At 40.6% G+C, this 13,273-nt stretch overlaps 1 long non-coding RNA gene across 1 annotated transcript in view; it reads left to right on the top strand.

The window, feature by feature from the left end:
* Nucleotides 1–12,578, top strand: part of LOC116686138 (uncharacterized) — a 24,729-nt gene extending 12,151 nt beyond the window's left edge. The window contains exon 3 of the long non-coding RNA XR_004331160.1: nucleotides 12,458–12,578. This is a non-coding gene — a long non-coding RNA (uncharacterized LOC116686138). The remainder of the gene's footprint in view (nucleotides 1–12,457) is intronic.
* Nucleotides 12,579–13,273: the final 695 nt, after the last annotated feature.

Below are 13,273 nucleotides of genomic sequence, written 5' to 3'. Positions count from 1 at the left end.
ATAAGACATACATAAAATAATTAGGCAAAACACATATAGGCTGTTGATCTACTTTATCCCATTCCATCTGACCACCTCAGGTTTCATGTTCTCCCCCTTTAAACATGACTGAGCCTCAGACATCAGCACGTTTAAGGCTTCAGCGGAATGACTACACAATAAAAACCTCAGTAGACAAAACATTTCATTACAACTGTGTGTGTGTGACAAATACTGCATATGTCAAAATCTAACAAACTCAGATTCATACGTGTATTTGTTTAAATCACGCATGGAAATGTACATTTAGAATTGAATTGTTGGCCTCTGAATCAGAATCGAATCCTGAGGTGCGAAGAGATTCCCACCCCTAATCATTTAGCACCTAAAAGACAGATGACTTTTTTTGTAAAGCGAATAAGGCATCAGCCAAGGTCATCACTTTGCTACTAGCTGGTAAAAAACACTGTAATTTCTCCTTATTTGCTACCATTAGTCATTTTGTTAGAAAATATGTCATTTCCGACATGGAGAGAAGCTTTTAAAATGCAACGCAGCTGAGACAGGGTGACGCATCTGTTTCCTTCCCTTTACATACAACAGTAGATGATATATTATTTGCTCATGTCCACCTGTTTCTCACCACCAACTCAAAGGAGATGATTTTTGAGTTTTTAGTTTTGTTTATGGTCCATCCTTTTTAAATTTGTGCATCTGCAATTAAACCAAGTGGAAAGGTGTCCCTGAGTGTAATTATGTCACCTCACTAATTAAAGCATCAGAATTACAGCTAACCGAATAGTCCTCTATTTTTCTGAATTGACTGTTTTGAATACATCACAGCTCATAGCCTCTCATCGACATCCAGACAAAAACAAGGTCTGCTTTTATATCTTGAAATGTGTGTCGTACTTTGTGTAAATTTGTTTCATGTCCTTTTACGTGTCCTTCTTTGCATGTCATTTTGCTGACGCTTTTATCCAACACTTATAATGGATGTATCAGAGGTCGCACACCTCTGGAACAACTATGGATGAAGTGTCTTGCTCAGGGACACATTGGTTGATGTATCGCAGTGGGAATTGAACCAAGATCTCCCACACCAAAGAAATATCCACTGTGCCATCACCACCCAATCTGGGCCATCTCTGAACAAACTTGCACTCAAAGCACTGTGGAAATGTTTTTTTTACTAAAAGATTTCATCATCACCATCTGGGCAATAGACATGGATCTCTAAAGGATAAACCTTTCACTAAGAGAAAACCTTCACTGTGAGTATTCATGTTTCAAAGAAGTATAGAGTAAAACGAGGTCTAGGTTACATAAAACCATTGTTTTGACAGCACTTCAATGATTAGATTTCAAAATGCAGTTAGAACACGGTTCATATCAAAATATGAAGAAATATACAGTATGTCATCGAAATGATGTTCAAATAATGGTTATTTCCAATCTACACATCCAGAAAAGCATCAAAAACATCTTTAGCTCACTTTCTGCAAATCCCCAGAACAAGCTTACTGGGGTGTTTTAAATGTAGGGACAATAATTTAAAAAATAAATGAAATGGTTCTAATACATATTTAACATCGGAAAGACACTCGGCAGACCGTCCTCACCGAGAAAACGACTGTATACTGCGGGTCAATTGTGCAAGCAGCTCATAACGACCATTATTTACGTGTGCTGTTACAACTCGTGGCCGCAGTAATTAGGTTTGTAATCAGGTTTGTGTCACGCGTGAAAGTCAACGGTCCCCTTTTAAATCTACCAAAGTTTAACGGACCTTAGTTTGTGACGCAGTGATGTCCGTGACGCAGTTACGTCCTTATTTTGGTAGTTGTACGTGACTCATTATTAGTATTTCTGTTGCCTGAACTCAACTAGTTCCATTACAAAACAATAACCACGTGTTTAAAATGCCGGCCGTTATGTTAAATAGAACAATCGCATTATTAAAACTAGCACCGCGGTCACGTGTTGAAAATGGCCATCATTTCATAGGAAATCAACCTATTCTGTCGTTTTTGTATGAGGATATGTTGCCTTAAGTAGGTAATGACTACCTCTCTTACCATTTTAGTTTAGCGTGTTAGCATGCTGACATTTACCAATAAGCAATTAATCCGAAGTACAGCTGAGGCTGAATGAAATGTTTTGCAGACATTTGTTGATCAATCAAAGTATTAGACGTAAATGTTTGATGTATTAAGGGATCACCAAAATTGCTCTGGGAGGGAGGGGGGGGTTGTGAACATCTGCACCAGAGTTCATGGCAATTCATCCAATAGTTGTCCAAACATTTCACTCTCTCGTGAAAAACGGCCAAACTTTATAAATACCTGGTTCCCACAGGGTGAAAAAATAAATTAAAATCATCCACTGCTACTGTAGCCTACTTCCTTCTTACATCATCCGCTGGATTATGAGAGTAGTGCATACTGTAATGAATAGCCATTGTATTATAGCTCTAAGAACTTTAATAGGTATTGACAAAAAACATGGTTCGCTCGGTGCTCAGCCAACAATTACCTAACAAATTAGACTGGGTTTCCTAGCAGCACAGATGGTTGTTGTCTATTAAAAGCACAGATGACTCTTATTGGGAAAATGTCACAGAAATTGAGGGAAAGCCTCATTATCAGGTTGGTTTATTTGTTTTCAGCTTGCTCCCATTTTATGAAAAAGCATTTTAGATGAGCCAAGGACTCTGCCATGGTTCTGTGGTCAGCAGAACGCAGTCCTTGGTATTGTCATGGGAAGCAGTGTATTTGGCCTTCATGCGCTGTGAAACTCTCTTCCCACCCCACCTGCATGGAACTTTCCTCTGCGAATTCACTAATGAGGCTGAGCCAGGAGTCAATCAGCTGTAAGGGCTCAAATGGGCTTCTGAGGGGTTGCAGGCAAATCTGTGCAGCCTGCCAATTGAACATTCTCACATCTTTGTGCACCCATCATCTCCTCTATTCACTTCAGTCAAGCTGTGGCAACCGTGGGTGGCGGGAATGTCCGTCAGGTTGTGTATGGTGAGAGCACTCTTAAATGGAGCTTTCACAGCTCTCGCACCATGGAAATTATTTTCTAAAATTCAAACTTCTTTTGAAGGTAAAACCACACAGAAATTAAATGACAAAGTGTGACTGCAACACAATGAGCAGCTGAATTCTGACCTTAACACTTAAATTTAAACTCATTGAGCTAAAAACACACTGGACGTGGAAGCGTTCTTTTTGGCGTCCATGTTATCCCATCTATTGTTATTGTACCGTTCACACCAGCTGTGATTAGGAGCCGTGCCGGCCCAGGCGCTGCAGTAAACACATTTGGTCAATAATGACAAATTTGTCAAGCCAGGTAGGTAATCAAACACAGGAAGGCCACAGCGCAGCCAGATACTTTGCTAAATAAAACATTTCAAAACAGAGCACCCATGTTTATGGGGATTTTGGCTGTCTTGACATCTCAGCTGTGTCTAGAGCGAGACATGCGATCAAGCGCCCGATCAGGCACAAATCTATGCAGCGCAGTGCTTCACTTCACGTGTAGTTCGTTTCTGGCCTCACTCTGTTGACGTTTCACAATGTTATTAATTATTCTCTTCTGAAATATGACTACGTTTACGGCCTGCATTCATACAGTGTTCTGAAAGAAGCAGGGGGCTTTATGGCGACTATAATACGCTGCTGACACTCCCATTTCAATGGTTCACCCTTCTACTTATAAACTGAGCTCCATTAAGTCCAATAAACTAAGTACTTTATGATCCATCATCACCCTCTTTCTATTTTTGGCCACTGCAGCCAAATATCTCTGAGCATCAGTCCAATAAAACTGTGCAAGGGAATCAGCAAGCAGAACAGCAGTTAATGTAGCTGTATAATGTATGGAGGGGTCGCAGAGGACTCGGAAATGTCGTGGTGTTGATAGTAGTGTGGGGGAGAGAAAGGTTGCAGAATTTCTTTTGTTTCATATGAGAGGAATAATTCATATAGAGGAGAAAGAAATAATGTGTGACATCTGCTCCTGGTAGTGATTATTGTACTGGAGATGTTTTCACCGCTGCCACTTCCACAGAGTAGTGGTGTCTCGCTCAAAACATATCTCAGAGACATAAGAATAACAGCCTTTGATTGATATTCTGGGTGTGATGGTGCTTACTGCCAAAATTGCAAGTCTAAACCAAAATGGTGTCTATTGAAATTCTGATTCAGGCTTGCCCTAGTTTTCCCTCATATACATTTATATTGTTTGGGGCGGAGCTTGGGAATGGGGACTTATCATAAAAAGATATTATCTTATAAACAAGTGTCTGCGAGGCAAGTACCTTTCTGTGTTCTTTGGTGCTATGATCTCTCCGGATGCTAAGAGAGACAGGCCATCTAGATAATTCTGCCCTGTGATCATCTTTATGTTTGCACTGCTGACAGCGGCATTACCGCTGAAGAGGTTCCACTACATGCCAAACATAAACCTAAACATTTTCTGTAGAAACATGAAATGGTAAAATCTGTGTGTTCATGCAGAAAAAATGACACTGTAGGTAATTCTCTATGCTCGGTTCATTGTGTGTGTGTGTGTGTGTGTGTGTGTGTGTGTGTGTGTGTGTGTTCAACATCAAGGAAATGCAGTCCGGCTCAACACTGTGTGCACTACTTTAATTGCATATCTGCTCACATTTAATTTTACTGATGTGATTTCGCAAAAGACGGCAAAATTAATTGAAGAGCTCAGCGGGCAACGACGCAAAACAAGCTTATGACTTTATGTCTTTAGATTGAATGTGACTCGGGATGTGCAGTGAACACATGATGGAGATGAAGAACATTACTTCATGTGGTTTTGGCACAAAAAAAAAAAAACGTTTGCTTTCATTGTACCTGAAATACTTTCAGATGCTGGTTACCGATTCATCCCGGATGGGATTATTACATGGTAAAAGTGGGAGATATGACGTGTGCGGATATTCGGCTTTTATTCTGAGCCAGTCACACAGCTAGCATCAATTGTATGTTGAACCACTCCTGTTCAACCTGGTTTGGAGATGCATAAAGTAAAAGCCAAGTCAACAGCATTGCTCTCTCCTAAAGGCAGCGATATACTAGAAATGAAATTGAGCATGCACAAAATTAAACTGCTGTTGAATTGGTTTCAAACACAGTGCTGCGAGCAAATATCTGTATACTCACTGCGACTTGACGTCTGTTCACTTAGGGACACTCCACGACTCCTTGCCAGATGGGTCTGCTTGCAAACTGCGACTTCAAGACAGAAGCAGAGAGAAATTAGAGTTAGGCAAATAACAGTGAGTCAGATTGGGATATCTTGATTAGGGATCGACCAATACGGATTTTGTAGTCCCGATGCCGGCATTGTTTTCCAATACGAGCTGCCGATTTTTTTTGAGCCAATATTTGAAACAGATACTGCTTTTGTGCCCTTATTTTACATTATCAAACCTTGCCACACTGGATTTGTTTTCGGAATCTGCTCTGCCACAGATCAGTGTCACTACTGCTATCGTCTTACGTTCATATCACCCAATGATGTGTGCAATGTGCATCGTATGGATGGGTGCACTGCATAAAGTTAACTGTGCAAGGGTAAAAGGCTTTCATCAACATCTACAACACAACCTTGATGATGCGTTGCTTGCTGACATATTATAAGACAGATAGAATCAGGTCATCAGTAAATGTCCTTTGTCAACACATTTAAAGAATTTAAGAAAACAATATACCTGAAAAGTAGCCATTGAAATAAAGTCATTGATTTGTTTAGACCGCCACAGTACTAATGGTGGAGGGGCAGTGCATGGTCTGCATGTGACCTGCAGCGTCTCCAGTAACACAGAGCTGCCTGTGGATGCCTGTCTGGAAATAATGCCAGGGGGAAAAAAACTATTGGCAAATGCAGCAGCAATAAAAACACAAATACTGGCCCGATATATATGTTTTTACACAAAACTACTACATGTACACTGATTTAAACCGACTGCAATTCATTATTTACTGATTTATGAATTGATATGACCAGAATTATTATGTTATAGTACAAGTGTTACAGTAGTCATATCTGTACCAATATCCTAGATTTGAGATCCATTTGTTATTAGAAAAAAATGCAGCTGTAAATATTATAAAACAAATAATCTTTTGAGCGTATAAATATTAACTACCATGAAATAACACAGCTTGCCTCATTGCTAATTCACTCTCTCGGCTGATTCATAAAAGGTGAGTTCCTGGTGTAAAATATTCATCTCACTGCATGTGTTTGTGTGCAAAATATACACCTGGCCCCTGATAAAGTAGTGACTCGGTATCGATGAATAACATAATCAAACCCCCACTGGCACACTATGAGCATTTGTGCTACAGGCAGTAAGGGGAACTAAAAAAATAAAAAGTTGATTCAGCTGGCATTCAGGCTGTCGAAGAAAGCGTGTCAGACCCAGGCCGGCACTATCACACATGGCACCGGTTTCAGCAAATATGACCTCCACCTACAAGCCCTTCCATTCCAACAACCGAATGCATTTTCATGTGTAAAAGCTGGTCAAGGATGACATGTAGAAAAACAATGCGATTCTTTATGCAATCTGAGAGAAAAGATGGGCCTGAAAGGGTCTTTAGTAAATATTGATCTTTATGTAACTGCATTCTGAGAAGCAGCAGCGTAGGAGGGATACTATATGGCTGCAAGAGGAACTGAACAATAAAGCATTTGAAAGTAATTGCCTGCAGCTTGTGCGTGCAACGCCGCTACCCTTTCTACCTCAAAACACAAATACACGTTTCCTCACCATCTGACTGTTTGCTAAACCCCTTACCCAATAGTAGCTTAGCAAACATAGATAGGCACAGCAAGCTACCATGTTTCTACAAAGTTAAGAGTAACATTAATGCCTCCGTTCTGCTCTTAATTTGGTTTTGGGAAATTGACACTCGAGCCAAACTTGTTATCCAAAATAGCATTTTAAGCGGCTATAATTGATGTATTTTTAAAGACTCAAATAATGTGAAAGGGGTCACCTGTAGTGATAAACCTACGGAGATGATCATCCTCAAAGCCTTTTTTCTTGAAAGAATTAAAGATAGTTGTTTGAAAATATATTTAATCTGCAATACAAAAACAATGCTGTTTCTTTACGTCCAATGCATAGACAATCAACTGGTGAGGAACCCTTTTACAGCTTTATAGTGTAAAAAAAAGAAAGTCAGCTGAAGATAGTGTTTTCAACCAACTGATGAAGCTAACTTTATATTAATAGTAAATATGTTTATTTAATGGCACCTTTTACAGAACAAAGTCAAGAAGTGCTTCACAATAGAAAAAATAAGACCATAAAACAGTAAAAAGAAACAAGCAATAAAACTGAAAAACACACATTACAACATCACAAAACAGGCCAGTTTAAATAAGTGAGTCTTCAGTTATTTAAAAAAAAAAAAAAAAGGGGTCAACAGAGACTGCAGATTGTTAATGTTAATTATCTGCTAGAACTGAGAAGCTGCTTTTGTCTACCTGTCTGAAATTAAGGACCCATTGTTTCAAAAAATGACTGAATTTTAAGTAGGAAATCTGCCAGTCCTATCATTGTTACATGCATTGTCACATGTGCCATGTAAGAATGAAAGCTTGACACACATATCATTAATTACAGAAAGAGGGGGCTTCTTATGTTTGCCTGTTATGATGAGCAGGGTGTTAGGGAGTCTGCGCATTGGGGAAGAAGCTTGTAGTGAGTCTTGAGATTCTTGCCCGAATGCTCCAATGCTGTTTTCCAGATAGTAGTGGGATGTAAAGTCTGTGGGAGGGTTCCTAATGATCTTGGAGGCCCTGTTTGTGCAGCATTTGGTGTTGATGTCATGGAAATAGGGAAGAGAAGTCCCTATGATGGACTCTGCTGACTTTGTTATCCTCCGTAGGGACTTGTGGTCTGAGTTGTTGCAGTTCCTATACCTGACAGTGATGCAGCTGGTCAAGAAACTATGTGGAGATGCTGTTGTGCCATCTTGGTCAGGCAGGTGCAGTTGCATTACCAGCTGAGTTCATCAGCAATGTGCACACCAAAAAAATTTGTTCCTGACTTGCTCCACACAGGATCTATTGGCGAGAAGAGGGAGGTGGGCAGCATGGGTCTTTCTGAAATCCATTTTCATCTCTTGTTTTATCAATGTTGAGAGACATGTTATTTTGACACCAGTGGGCCAGCTGTTCCACCTGACCTCTGTATGCTGTCTCATCATCATCGCTGATGAGGCCCACCAGTGTTGTGTCGTCTGCAAACTTAATAATTTGATTCTTGGGTTGGGCAGTCTTGGGTTATTATTGTGAACAGCAGCGGGCTGAGCACACATCCCTGGGGGGCACCGGTGCTGAGTTGGCTGTGGAGATGATGTTCCCGTGGCACACTGTCTGGGGTCTCTATGTGAGAAAGTCCAGGAACTAGATACAAAGGGAGGTGTACAGATCTTAGACTGTAATAATAATGGACGTTTTGAAGCCAGGACTTTGCATTTTTTGCCATCTTGGTATCTTGGAGCCAAAAGTGACCATAATTAGACAAAAGGAGATGCGGTAGGGAGAATGACGCGTCTAAGCTAATGATGTGAATGGTTTCAATGATGCTGCTCTAAGCTAAATACAATAAGAAAGAAAGTCTTGATTTTCAATCTGATGCGAATTATCCAGCAGAGTTGGATAACTCGTATCAGCTGGCAGGTAAATGCAGACCTGCGGGTACTGGTGCTGTTCCTCAGCATGTAGTACATAGCTGGTTGAAAATCGTCAGACTTTCACTTAAGTTACCAGTTAACGCCAGCGCTAGCTAGCTAGCTTGCTTGGCAGACAGCTGAATAAGATATTTCTAGGCGACAAAAGTGTTCCAATTAACTTTGATGAAAGGAAAACACAGTGAAAGGGTCAAAGTTTGAGATAAAAACATGGGTGACACACAAAAACAAGTTCAGGTCTATTTTAATGTCCACAATGCCATAGTAAGAATTGTTAAACCTCTACTGTAATTTACAGGTTGGCGCGTAGCCACGCCCCCCTAAAGCATAAGCACAGCAGTCACATGGTAGAGCAATCAGCTGACTGGAGCAAAGCAGCAGGCAGGTACAGAAATAATTTAAAAGACAATTCTCTTCCTTGCGGAGACTAAACAAACATCCCCGTCTGTCGCAATCATTACGGCGTCAGATACGTTTAGCACTGAAGGTCATCCCAATGCATGCCTGGACGCTCCAGCTTGACCCAATGGTGCAGGTAAATTCAATTGAAATGCCACAAAACAAAACTGTTCATGAGCTGCCTCGTTGTGCCCGTCTCTCCCCATTCCTTCCCTCCTTCTTGATCACCCTGCTCACCGAATGCATTTGGAATTATGTGTGGCTGAAACTGACTAAATTGGTGTTGCAGGGCAGAAAACACACATTTACAAACAGAGTACTTTCCAAAGAATGCTCATTTGTCCATTGGCACTTGCAGTAGGAACTATATTTTAGAATACCCAATAGATTTTATAACAGCTCCCTGAACCAAAAACCTCACTCAACGCTTAATTTACTGTGTAAAAACTGCTGCTACGTGATTGCTTTTATGACAGCAGGAAAATTGTATGTGGCTCAAAAAAGCTCACCATCTCACTTACCCTCCAACACCTTATTCAGTAGAAATGAGATGGGGCTACAGTGTAAAAACCAGAGAAAACCGTGTACAGCCAAATAAATCAATGTATCGTTCCGTAACTTCAGAGCTCACATCACTACCTTGGCTCATTGCAGATCACCTCTGGGAATTACCAAGATGTTTCAGGGACACACATGAAAAAGGGAATTCAGTGGCTGAGCATTTCAAATAGCAGACTTGTTCCTAGCCCCAATGAATACATGAATGAAATAACCTATAAAAAGGTGTGATTACTACAAGGATATGTGAAATACATTAGTTGAGGATTGGATGATGAAATTAAAGCAAATCCATCTATCTGTCCATGTGTCAATTCAACCAGTTCACTGCATTCACACTGCTCGTAACCACATCACTCTCAAACAGTCCGAAGGCCACTTCGAGACAGATGATTGCTAGGTTCCGCAATGATTGGCACGACAACCAGCTACACTGCTACATGTCTGGCGGCTGTTGTAGCTGGCAGCAGACGGGTGATGTATTTTGATTGTGAAGACTCATGCAGACCTTCGATTCCTTGTAGACAGGTGTGTATATAGGAAGGACATGTCCGCTATCCTTTTGTTTGCGATAAACGTGATTGAGAAATACAACGTTTCAGTCCATCAGGTTAAACAGAAGAATAAAGAATATTTAGTTCAAAAAATGTTACGATACTTCCAATACCGTGACTTCGATACCGGTTTCTAAACAAAAGAACTCAATAGCAATTTTATAGAACAAAAAAGGAATAACAAATCTTTTTGACTTTATTTTTCAGCTGCTACTACATGAGCCTCGTCTCTGTGAGTAACGTAGTTTTCCCTGCCTGCCTCTGCGACGTGTAACCTTAAACAGTCAATCAGCAGCATTATTAGATCGTAGTAGAAGCATGCGGCATGCTTATTGGATCACTGATGCTGATCAGATTTATTGAATGAAAGGGTATTGAATGTTTCGATACTCGATACATTAGAGGCAAGCCAGTTGGTCAGTGCCTAAAAAGTATTGAATTTGGTATCCAGCCCTAAAGAACATTCTGGACAGATATGGTCAACACCTCCTCAGGTAAGGTCAATCAGGGCCCATGAGCTGTCAGGCAATCAGCAAGCTTCCTGTCTCTTCAGTAACATCTCATGGTCACCACCTTACCTTCTCTATACCACAACAGAAAGGAAGAGATGTCATGTTTTGTATGATTAGAGCTGCTTTCCCACCGCCATGTGGCAACCACCCGGACAACTGCCTACCTGCAAGAACGTTCCCCCCCAAAAATCTAAGCGTTTTATAATAGCGGCAGCTGCCAAAGCCAGGGGGTTATCATCAGTCCACTGTGTGGCAGAGCAAAATCTGGCACATGGGCACCAACAGTTTCAAAGCCCTAATGTGCATAGCAACAGAATAATCATGGTAATTTCTGCATTCTCTGCAGTATAATCAACAAAACAACTCTGCAGTATAATCAACTTATGAGATGCACAGGATAATCCAAAACAAGCGCTGTGTTGGATTGCAGAATGCGTGAGCTGGAAAACAAAGCTAATGTATACGTTCCTGTGCCTGCTAATGTTTAGCATGTTGCCAAGGTTATGCAGGTTTCTTAGCAACTTTGAGGCAAGCATATCAATTCAGAACAGTGATTAAATTTCAAAGGATAATCCACAACAAGTTTGGGGGGGGATTATCCCACCTCTACAACAACCACCTTGCAGTAATCACAACATACAGCAGCAACTGCTATGTTAACGAAAAGTAATTGACAGAAACATCTTTGTAACCTGAAAAAAACCCATTATGTTGTGACTTTAACAATTAGCGAAGCTACCAGCTGAAGGTATTAATTTACAATGCTGAGGAGACTGTGCGGTTGTCTGTAAAATGATTTACTCCAATCAAAACTTTAGAAGTATTCTCAACAGCCATGGTAAAAAAAACTGTTTCAATGAACTTCCAGCCAACCAAAAAAAGAGGATTCACCCAGACCATGTTACTGTGCAGTACAGTACAGTGCATAGGGGAAATTGAACAGAACATGAATTATTTAGTCAAAGGTCTGGGTTGGGAGCTCAGGTTTAAATGAGTGCAGAGCAGGGCTTTGCAAAACTTCACTGCCTTTTAAAAGAATATCTGACCTCAAGTTCTCCCACATTTTTAGATCTGAGATGTTCAGTACCTTCTGGGATGCACTGATTTTGTTATGAAGTGTTTTAGTCGAGTCTTGCGGTGTACCTGCCTCGCCTGCTTTAGTCTGTCAGCCTCCAGGGAACGGGTGTGAGCTTGTTTCGCTCTGCTGTGGGTTGCATGTGGAGGCGGAGAAAGCGATAGCAAGAAAAAAGAAAAGAGAACAATTGAAAGAGAGATTTCTTCTCGCATTTTTTGTGGTTGCATTGCATCACCGTTTACTGGGGCTACAGTGAGAGCTGTAATTGGTGTCTGTGCTGCTTAAACAATGTATAATTATTTGATATCATCAAAATGGTGGCTCTTGAAAGAAGCACCTGTTTTTTTTAATTCTGGTGGCATCAGAAAGTGGCACAGCACTACAACTGTAGGTGGTGAGCTAACCGCTAACACTAGGGCTGCACGATACGAGGAAAATATGCGCTACCGATATTACGTGTGATGAATAAACAGATATTAACTAGCAACTCTCGCCAAAATGCAACCTAGGGTCTTTTTGCAAACGTACCCTAGTCAAACTTTCATTTAAAAGCATAATTAGGACGGAAACACCACTTTTAAGATTTACCGTATTCTCATTTTCGGTCAAATGGCTTTTCGGGGGGTGGTCTCTAGCTAGTAGCTCCCCCATGTCGGCTGAGTCCCGCAGCGGCCTGGGTTCGAATCCGACCTGCGGCCCTTTGCTGCGAGTCATCCCCCATCTCTCTCCCCCTTCCCTGTCTATCCACTGTCACTAATAAAGGAAAAATAATAATCTTAAAAAAAAAAAGGCCTTTTGAATGGGAGAGCTTTTATCGTTCGCTCCCCGCTGGTATATTGTGGACATATAACACACAATTGACTGACCTACTGTATTGACATTTAGGGGAGTGCTTGTAATTCATACACTCTTTTAGTTTTCATTTTACAAAAAAAGAGCCATAAGAATATATCAGTAGAAGTGGAGATAAAGATTCATCAAATCTATAGATTATAGTATTCTGCAAATTATGAATAAAGCTCACAAGAGAAATCCATCCAGAGGTTTAAAAAGAGAGAAAGTCAGTTTCAATTCCAACACAAAAAAGCAGAAGGTGACAGACATCCGGCGGCACGGAGCAATTCCAGGGGAGAGGGGGAAGGGAAGAGTTTTTTTATTGTATTATTTGTTTTGTCAATGCATGTTTTGTGACAGAGGAACAGATTCTATAAGATGAATCTTATTTCTGCTCTTCATTTAGGACTTGACATTTTGTGTTTATATTCAGTTGTTTGTTTGAAAACTAAAGTAAACGCAAAGTCATTGGTCCCTTGTCCCTTATTGGACTCTTGTCCAATGACCTTTTTGTCAAGCAGTTTATGCTCAGACACAGGAAGTTAAATAACACAGCTAATACGCTACAACAATGTTAGCTTCCTCCAGTTTGGGCTCTATGGTGAGATGATATTTGGCAATGAA

Source organism: Etheostoma spectabile, unplaced genomic scaffold (genome assembly GCF_008692095.1).
Source record: "Etheostoma spectabile isolate EspeVRDwgs_2016 unplaced genomic scaffold, UIUC_Espe_1.0 scaffold314, whole genome shotgun sequence".
Classification (NCBI taxonomy): domain Eukaryota; kingdom Metazoa; phylum Chordata; class Actinopteri; order Perciformes; family Percidae; genus Etheostoma; species Etheostoma spectabile.
This window is presented reverse-complemented; position numbering and strand designations above follow the sequence as displayed.